The sequence below is a fragment of the Aegilops tauschii genome, chromosome 4 (genome assembly GCF_002575655.3).
Source record: "Aegilops tauschii subsp. strangulata cultivar AL8/78 chromosome 4, Aet v6.0, whole genome shotgun sequence".
Taxonomy (NCBI): domain Eukaryota; kingdom Viridiplantae; phylum Streptophyta; class Magnoliopsida; order Poales; family Poaceae; genus Aegilops; species Aegilops tauschii.
Genome location: NC_053038.3, coordinates 150,547,367 through 150,557,774, shown reverse-complemented (window position 1 = coordinate 150,557,774; position 10,408 = coordinate 150,547,367).

Sequence of the window (10,408 nt, the reverse complement as noted above, 5' to 3'; positions counted from 1 at the left end):
TGAACGAACGGGTGGAGGGGAAACCCTAGCCCACGGACAAAGTGAGGGAGGAATACAACCCTCTCGTGGGGTTCCGCGGTGGGGACGATCTGTCCCGCCGTCGGGAGACGATGGCTGATTTTCTTGGCCAGATACCCGGCCTCCCGAAGCTTTTTGATATCCTTCTCCCTGACGGCAGAGGCCATCCATTTGCCTCCTGCTCCGAATCTGGACATTTTTGAAAAGCCTTTGTGGGCAGAGAAGATGAATGCTTGGCCGCTGGAGCTTGGGTGGAGGGGAATGGATCGGGAAGAAGAAAGCGTGGGTGCGAAAGGGAGTCCTTATCCCCTTATAAAGGGAGCAGGGATTCTGCGCCTCCCCACTTGCCTGGTAAAACCGTTTATTCCCCAAGCGCCGTAATTGATGGCGTGGTTGGGTTACCCACACCCATATTGATGAGAATCCCGTGATAAGGGGACATGATCTCTGCTTCGACAAGACGTGCGAAGAAAACCGCCTCGCAATATGTGCAGTAGCTGGTTGAGAAAAATGGTTCGAATAATGACCGGGCCGTAGTGTGATGTCATGTTGCAGAATGTGTCAGCAGATTAGATTTGTGGAAATATTATTTTCTCTCTACAGTGGTAGGTGGAGCTTGTTTTGCAGAGCCGGACACTATCCTTGTGTTCGAAATCTTCCATGGAGTATTCGGAGGAGGAACCCGCCTTGCAATGCCGAAGACAATCTGCACACCGGACTCATCGTCATTGAAGCCTGGTTCAGGGGCTACTGAGGGAGTCCTAGATTAGGGGGTCCTCGGACAGCCGGACTATATACTTTAGCCGGACTATTGGACTATGAAGATACAAGATTGAAGACTTCGTCCCGTGTCCGGATGGGACTCGCCTTGGCGTGGAAGGCAAGCTTGGCAATACGGATATGTAGATCTCCTCCCTTGTAACCGACTCTGTGTAACCCTAGCCCCCTCCGGTGTCTATATAAACCGGAGGGTTTAGTCCGTAGGACGACAACAATCATACCATAGGCTAGCTTCTAGGGTTTAGCCGCTACGGTCTCGTGGTAGATCTACTCTTGTAATACTCATATCATCAAGATCAATCAAGCAGGAAGTAGGGTATTACCTCCATTGAGAGGGCCCGAACCTGGGTAAACATCGTGTCCCCCGCCTCCTGTTACCATCCGCCTTAGACGCACAGTTCGGGACCCCCTACCCGAGATCCGCCGGTTTTGACACCGACAGGGGGTCCCGAATTGTGCGTCTAGGATCGATGGTAACAGGAGACGGGGGACACAATGTTTACCCAGGTTCGGGCCCTCTCTATGGAGGTAATACCCTACTTCCTTCTTGATTGATCTTGATGAATATGAGTGTTACAAGAGTTGATCTACCACGAGATCGTAATGGCTAAACCCTAGAAGTCTAGCCTATGAGTATATGGTAATGAATTTGTCCTATCCGGACTATGCTCTCCAGTTTATATAGACACCAGAGAGATCTAGGGTTACATGAGGTCGGTTACATAGGAGGGAATCTTCAAGGTCGCCTAGCTTTCCTTCCACGGCAAGTAGAGTCCAATCCGGACACGGGTATTGTCTTCGGCCTTCGTATCTTCACAGCCCATCAGTCCGGCCCATGGACAACAGGCCGGACGCCCGAGGACCCCTTAATCCAGGACTCCCTCAACGACCTCGGATACTCTGGCAATCTAGTGCTCTACTGGTCCTGCAGGGTCCTCTCCTAACCCGAACTCGTATCCCGAACTGGTGGCGTTAACAGAAACATCCGGGTTAAAGGTAACATGAAGATGCTGCCTCAAGGGCTCTCCCTTAGGGGTAGGTGCTGGATGGGGCTGGAGCATAGGGTCTGCGGGAGTAGCGAGAAGTGAAGCCCACTCAGCGGGGGCACTATGGGGAGTCACAGTCGAGGTGACCGCGCTACTCGAAGGAGTAACCAGGCTATCGGCGAGTTAGAAACCAGGGGAATAATAGGGGTAAATCCTATGGAAGGTGGAACGAAACTGGACCTAGCGGCCACCAAAGCAGGACGAGCACGGTTCAGCTCTCGGGCCAGCTCATGAATCAGAAGATAGCTAGCAGTGATATAACAGGAAAGATGGCTAGCGGGACTCTTGGACGCCGGATTAATCATAGGAAAATGGATACACCCATCATCGTGCAGGGATGGGTAGTAGTAGAAGCTTGGGTCAGTCTGCATCTGGATCTCGTCATAGCGTAACTCAACGAGAATCTCAAACGCAGCAAACTGAACAGCCTGAGTGGGGGTAGAAGCAAAACCACTCCTAGAAGAACGAGTGTATGAGCCAGATGCCGAACTGTAACGCAAAGTAACCACCGCGTGATACTTGAATACTGAGTCTGCTAGACGCTCCCAGTACACCCGATACACTGGGTCGTCACCGTGAGGGAAGAGTCGACGCCATACGCCTCGAAGAAGGTGCGGTGGAGTGTACGGTGCCAGCTCCAACTGACACGCATACGGTACTGGAGCAATCTACACACACAACCGTTAGTCGGATAGTAGTAAAAATAAGATATATGCATGCAATGCATCGACCAAAAGCACATAAGCACTACCGGCACTCAAAGTTACTATCTACCATTTGAACTAACGCGTTAGCTATCTAGGTTGTCCTACAGTCAGCGTGGCTCTGATGCCAACCGTTGTGACACCCTGGCTCAGAGCGACCAGTTTGCCTTACATTGCGAGCCGAGAGATCATGTCTGATGGCAACACACAACAGATTTGTACAGAAATACAACCGCTTTATTGATACTAGCGGAACATAGAGTCTGATATTACATCAAGTAGCGAGGCCAAGAGGCACACTCTGTGCGGCTAAACATATGTACATTATTTAGTAGACATAAGCAGGGGCCTCGACATCACGATAAGACTACATGGCAGCGGAACGACGACGTAGAAGGACTCCATCTCACAAGGACACTGATGTGGACACGGTCTAGACTACGATGCGATAGGCAACTCCAACTCCGATATGATTTCTCCTGAAACTGACATGACACGCTAGGTCAGTACATTGGATGTACTTGCAAACTCACACAAATAAAGCAACAACGACAAACAATAACAATCATATTAAGTAGGTTTAATTCAAGAATTTAACATGCTTTTCATGAAGTGATTTGCTCATAACAGGGTCTTTCCAACCCGCTTAGCATCTCAGTTACCTCGTAACCATGAACCTCATCATATCAACTTGATCACTTCCGGATCACAAACGAAACCATTTCGATGGTCTCAACAACTTCACCAACAAAACCAGTGCCACAAGTATTTACTTTGTGTGCAATTTTTAATATTTTTGTCGATCCACGGTGTGACCTAATATGAACTTGTCTTCATATCCGAGGATGCGGCTATCGATAGATTAAACACAGTCTATAGAGGCTAGTACACCGTACCCACACCATGGAACCCATGGCCTCGGACTCCCATTCAGTCGACCAACGGCGTTCCGATAGAACCAATCTGCTGCCATGACACTCTCCCGGCCACTCCGACCAACTCCCCTTTGGGCTAAGTCCTGGGTGGCCCCGATGCCACTCCGGACATCCAACGGCCACCATCGTGGCAAAAACAATTGTCCCAAACGGGGACATGGTACCAAAACAACTATGGGCACACAAGGTTAGACCTGCCTACCGGGCCAGGGTAGCGCTAGCGAATAACCTTCCCTTGTTAGAGGCACCGGCGAGAGGCATAACAACAGACTGCGAAAGCCCCCCCCCCCCCATAAAGGCAAATGTGGTTGCACTTAGGGAACCTCGATGCGGTGGCACCATGACTCGATCAACAACATGTTCAAGTTGGTTTATTATCAGGTTTCAACTTGCAAATAATTTTACCGAGTCATATCGTGTCCAAGGAAATGCAATGGACCAAATATCCATCATTTCAACATAATACCGACATGAACTAGATCAAGCATATCATCATCTTACTCTACTGCATAAACTTATTTATTCAACCATAATGCTACTGATAATAGAACAATCATAGCAAGAACTTGAACTAGCATCAAATAACTTAATATGAATTTTCTATATGCAATTAAAATAACGATATTCAAGTAGAAACCATACTTACTGAAATGACACTCTTGCAAATATTTGTGATGGCTTTCCTTAGTGCAGAGGAGGGTCACACTCCCTCTGGTGACCTTCAAGGCAAGAAATCCCTTCTGAAAATAATTAAAGTAACAAAACGAAAATGTTACATACCACTATTTTATTCACCAGAAAATATACACAGCAAGCAAAAATCTCATCCTATGCATGCTGATAGAGAATTTCAAAACAAAACCGATGCAAAAAGAATCAGGTCATTTGGACTTATAGAATAAAGTTATAGCTGGTCAAACTTTAGTCAATATTCTGGATTTAAATTTAATTTACAGAAAATGTGAAAGGGTGACGTCGAAGGCGTATTTTGCCGAATATGCCTCCACTCGTACTACTTCGGGCACGAGTGGTGAGGCTGACAACGGGCCCCACCTGTCAGGTTTGGAGAGAGAGAGAGAGAAACTGAGGGGCGGTGCGTCGCCGGCGTTTCTCCAGCGAGGAGAGGTCGGCGGCCACCGGGGAAGGGAGGGATCGACGCGCAAGACAACGGCGCACCCGCAAGTACCCATAGCTTGGCGAGAGGTGGACTGACGAGGTCGGTGCGGTCGTCTCCAGCGGCTGCAGCGGGCTTAGCTCAGCCGAGAAGAAGACGGCGACGTCGGGGGGTCATTCCAGCGGCTCCAAAGGTGTCAGCGAGCACTAGTGGACCACCAGGAACACGCCCACGCAGTCGATCAAGCTTGAGAGGCAGAGGAGTGGGAGGTGGTAGAGGAGGGGATCGCCGGCGAGCTCAAGACGGGGACGGAAGCCAGAGGCCTGCCCGGCCGGGCTACGGCTATCTAGGAGGAGTGTGGGTGCCAGATGAGTGGAGCGGTGAGGAGAAATGAGCTCAGGAGGGACCAATTTATAGGCGAGGCCGAGGCGGGGATTGAGAGCTTGCCGGAGTCTCTGGAAGCGGCGCACGGCGACGGGGAGCGCCAGTGAGAGAGGGAGAAGTGGCCAAGGGTCACACCACCACTGTGGGAGGACGGAGACGAGCACAGGGCGCGGGAGGGGACAACAACAATGAGCCCGTGCTCGCTGCGGCAAACTCCGACGGGTCATGGTGATGAGGCGAGGCAGCAGGTGCAAGGTAGCGAGTTGGTTTGGCTTCGGACGTGCGCACGAGCAAGACAGAGGCGTCGGCGCCACCCAGAGCGCATCGACTAGCTGCCTGGCATCGTGTACACGCGACGTCACCGCATGAACTCTGGCATCATGCCACGCAGCGCATTAAATACCGTCTGCGTGTAGTTTGTACAAGGCTAGTTTGATCCAAGCACTTGAGTTGAACACAGGTCGACTGGGTGAGGCTGTAGCATCTTGGCAAGTTTCTCTACAGAAACTTGTGAGATTAATGGAGAAGAATCTAGAAAGAGTTTAGGGCTAAGTTTTGGAGGTTAAGAGTTTCTTAGGAGGGTAATGAAGCCCTAAAAATTTCAGCTCCATTGGATCAAGGAAAAATGCACTTCCTTCACAACATGCATTTTCTGGTCAGAACAGAAATGATTTTCTGTAGCAAAAATATTCCAAATAACCATGAAATGTTTTTGCACAGGGAGGTGTGCCAAGGTCTAAAGAATATTCAGGAACTTTCTCAAATTTTTGTGGTCAAGAAAAATAAGGGTTGCTTTGGAGCATATGTGACTCACTGGTACAGCGACGTCCTAAACAAACGGTTTAAAACGCCTTTCCGCAACGGCATTCGGAACTGTCGCTAAGTGAGTGTGGGCGATAGGGGGGTCCTTCCCACACGACCCAGAAATCGTCTGGGAGAGGCCCTCCTGGGACCCAGGCTGGGGCAGTGTGCGATCGGGCGAGGCATGGAAACCCAATCATTTTCGTAGGTATGTACATCCCACATGGTGAATCCCATAAATCATTTCCGTAGGTATGTACATCCCACACGGTGAATCCCAGAAATCATTTTCGTAGGTATGTACATCCCACACGGTGAATCCCAGAAATCATTTCCGCGGGTATGTACATCCCACATGGTGAATCCCAGAAAATCATTTCCATAGGTATGTACATCCCACACAGTTCTTTGTGTGGAAATGTTTGTGCAAGGTGGCCTAACGCAAACAGTTCGCTGCCGGAAGCCGTGTGTGATTGTTAGTTGATCGAACACGCCTACTTTCTAGAAACCGTGCGGGTTGTTTGAGTTCATCGCCCACGGTGTTGTCTGAGTAACCGTTTGCAATAGAAAACCCCAATAAGCAGGGTAATTAGCCTATTATTGATAATCCATGTACTAATCAAACTGATATTTCTTATAAAACATGCCAGATATTTCATATCCTTATAAAAGCAACCAGGATTTCATAATCGAATTACATCAGATAGCTTCGGCACTCAGTTACACCATTACACAACAGCACCAAGTTTCATATGCAGCATCAAAAACCTTTGGAAAGTAGCATCATACATGGTAAATAGACAGATGAATCTCATCTGGGAAACTGCAGAAGCGGAAGGCAAATATTGAGCCTTCAGTGATGTTGAATGTCCTTGCAACTTTAGGCCAGTGGCTATGGATAATTGCCCGCCCAACCTTCGTCCTCTTTAGCAAGACATCAATATTGTACCATGGGTGTTGAATGAATACCTTCCTCGCTTCTTGACCATGCAGGTGGTTTGAGAGGTAGTCATCGGTGAACTGCTTTGAAAAGTACTGAAAACAAAGCTATGCATAAATCATTGCTGTAAATTTTGAAATGGCGCAAGGGGTAAAAACAAGGTAAAAGAGTTGGTACCATCCTATAGTTGACTGATGTCTTCTTCATTGTGCAAACAAAGATCTTGCTGTTATTCGTCGCAAGTTCTTCATCCTAACAATCTTTCTGAGTTTCTTGACTTGACTGATATTCATGGACATCTCATTTCCCCATATGCAAAATGGGTCGAACAATGGGTCTAAGCCTCTGACAGTAGGACCTACATGTGCAAGACCAAATTGTAAGAAACCTAAATATTAGAATGATTCCTGCAACTACACAATAATGTGCTATTAGCCAAAGGACCCTGCTTGAACAAACCTCGATGGTAAACCGTAGTGTCTCCCATTGTTTCCCTGCAACACACATAAGGAAGATCTTGATCAGGTAAACTAAGAGTTGCCATCACTACTGGAATTAGCTTATTTGCCGTCTGCTAATTCTTTGCCGTCTTTTGGCTGACGGCAAAGAAGGTCTTTGCCGTTCGCCCCGAAAACAGATGGTAGAGAACTGGCTGATGGCAAAGAAGGTCTTTGCCATCAGCCAGTTCTTTGCCGTCTGCTAGCGGACGGCAAAGAATCGTTGCCGTCAGCTGGCAGACGGCAAAGAGAGAGGTGGCCCCCACTAACGAGCTGATTAGGAAAAACTTAACGGCCCCCCTATTTGCCGTCTGCTAGTAGACGGCAAAGAGAAAAAAAGCGGACGACAAAGGCGGGGCAGAGGCAAAGAACTAACCTAACTAACGGCCGAGCCCCACCCCGCCCCTTCCTCTCGTTGTTTCTCTCCCTCTCTCCTCCCCGACGACCAGATTCACCCACCGTCGCCCCCGCCGCCCACCGCCTCCCGCCGCCGCCCACACCACCCGCCGCCGCTTGCCTCGTCGCCCCACCACCCCGCCGGCCCCACCCGCCGACGCCCCGTCGCCCCACCACCACCCCGCCGCCCCGGCGCCGCCCCACCTTGTCGCCGCCCCACCGCCCCATCGCCCCGGCGCCCCGCCGCCCCCACCACCCGCCCACCAACCGGCGCCACCGTCGCCGCCCCGGCGCCCCGCCGCCCCCACCACCCGCCCACCAACCGGCGCCACCGTCGCCCCCGGCGCCACCGCGGCCCCGTCGCCCCCGCCTCCCTGCCGGCTCGGCGCTACCGCCCACCGCCCCCCTGAGCTCCACTGCCCCGGAGCCCTGCGGCCCCCGTCGCCACAGCCATGCACCCTGCCGTTGCGAAACCCCGGCCCCCATCGACTCCGGTGAGTTATTTTTTTCTGTTTTTTCTTTTTTTTGTTGTTTAATTGTTAGTGTTAGATTTAGTGCTAGATATGTGTTAGTGTTAGATTTAGTGCATGGGTTTTAGATAATTAGTCATATTATTAAAAGAAGTAGAAAAAAGATGAAAAAAGAAGAAGAAGAAGAAAAGAAGAATACGTAGAAGGGGAAGGGGAAGAAGAAGAAGAAGAAGAAGAAGAAGAAGAAGAAGAGGAGGGGAGAAGAAGAAGAAGAAGAAGAAGAAGAAGAAGAAGAAGAAGAAGAAGAAGAAGAAGAAGAAAAAGAGGAGGAGATGAGAAGAAGAAGAGTAAAAAGGAAAATAAGGAAGAAATAAAAGAAGAAGAAGAAGAAGAAGAAGAAGAAGAAGAAGAAGAAGAAGAAGAAGAAGAAGAAGAAGAAGAAGAAGAAGAAGAAGAAGAAGAAGAAGAAGAAGAAGAAAGGAAAGAAGAAGAAGAAGAAGAAGAAGAAGAAGAAGAAGAAGAAGAGAAGGATAGAAGGAAACACCCCGACCCCCTGACCCTGACACCACACCCCGACACCCGACCCCCTGACCCCCTGACCCCGACACCCCAACCCCGACACCACACCGTGACACCACGACACCCCGACCCCGACACGACACCCCGACCCCGAAACAGCACCCCGACCCTAACACGGCACCCCGACACCGACACGACACCCCGACCCCCGACACCTCCCGAAAAGGTGCTCTTTGGCCTTCCAGAGGCCGACGGGGTCATATATTTGTGAATTATGAGTTAGGTCATATATTTTTTGATTTTGTTATGAAAAACATCATATATAATTGTGTTGACCGGGTAGATTTAAATGTGTAGTTGTTTCGTCGTTGCGAGGTTTGGTGTTCGACGATGTCCCCGTGCGTTTGACGAGCTCTGCCCCTTCGTTCGTGGGTGAGCACAAATGACATGTCCTCCTCCCCCCTTACTCTGTTCCAGTGTTCGTGCCGATGAAACTTGCTAGCTAGCTATTTATGTGTCTTGAATCATCAGTATGCGTAACCAATATGTGTCTCCCGTTCGAAAGGGTTCGTCGTTATAAATATGCACGCATTTGCATATTTATAACCGTGATTCTACCGAATTGTCCAACGCTATCCATGGACAGCCCGAGTATGTGTAGATTGGGTTCGTTTTCCCATATGCTTTGCTCCGGATCCGACGCATAAATTTCGTCAGTGCCTCCCCTGTTGTTCTCCAGGTACACATCCTTTCTGTTTATTGCAGAGACGTGTATTAGGAGAACAGCGGGGAGGTGCAGCTGAAATTTTGCGTCGGATCTGGAGCATAGCAAGGGAAAATGAACCCAAGCTACACATACTCGGGTGGGATTAGGACCTATCATTACCTATTAGAGTGTAGGTTGCAAGCCGCATTTGCAAATGGCCAGAGGAAAACCTGGTGCCCCTGTTTCCGGAGCGACAATAGGGAAAAGAGGACAGAGGCTGAAATGGGCAAACACCTGCAGAGGAGTGGTTTTACGTCCAGTTATACGGTGTGGACACTTCATGGTGAATCTGCCCAACGTGACCGACCTGAGGTGGTTCGTCATCGCACCGACGACCATGGTACCGGGATGGAAAACATGGTGTAAGACTTGGATGATGCTCGGGATTCGGACGAGGAGATGGAGGAATCTGCAAAGGCCTTCAATGAAATGTTGGAGTCTTCAAAACGTCCGCTCCACGAGCACACTGAGCTTTGTCAGTTGGATTCCATCTCACAAGTAATGGCTCTGAAAGCTCAGTTCAACATGGGCAGAGAATGCTACGATGCAATGATGATAGTATTAGGACGCTTTCTACCCAAAGGCCATGTAATGCCTACAAACCTGTACCAGTCGGACAAAATCCTCCGTGCACTGAAGATGCCCTATGAGAAGATACATGCCTGTGAGAAAGGATGTGCCTTATTTAGGCTTGAATATGTGGACTTGAACTATTGTCCCATTTGCAAGTCTTCCAGGTATGTTGTGGTAGACAAAGGTATGGTTGAGAAGACGCAGACCAAAATACCCGTTAGTGTTCTTCGGTATATGCCAATCGTACCAAGACTTGAACGTCTTTTCATGGTCGAAGAGACAGCCAGACAGATGACTTGGCACAAAATGGACAAAAGAACAGAACTAGATGCAGATGGGAATCTGATGATGGTACACACATCGGATGGTGTTGCGTGGAAGAAGTTTGATGAATTACATGATGACAAAGTGGCAGATCCGAGGCACCCTTGAGTCGGCGTCAGCACAGATGGGTTCAGTGTGTTT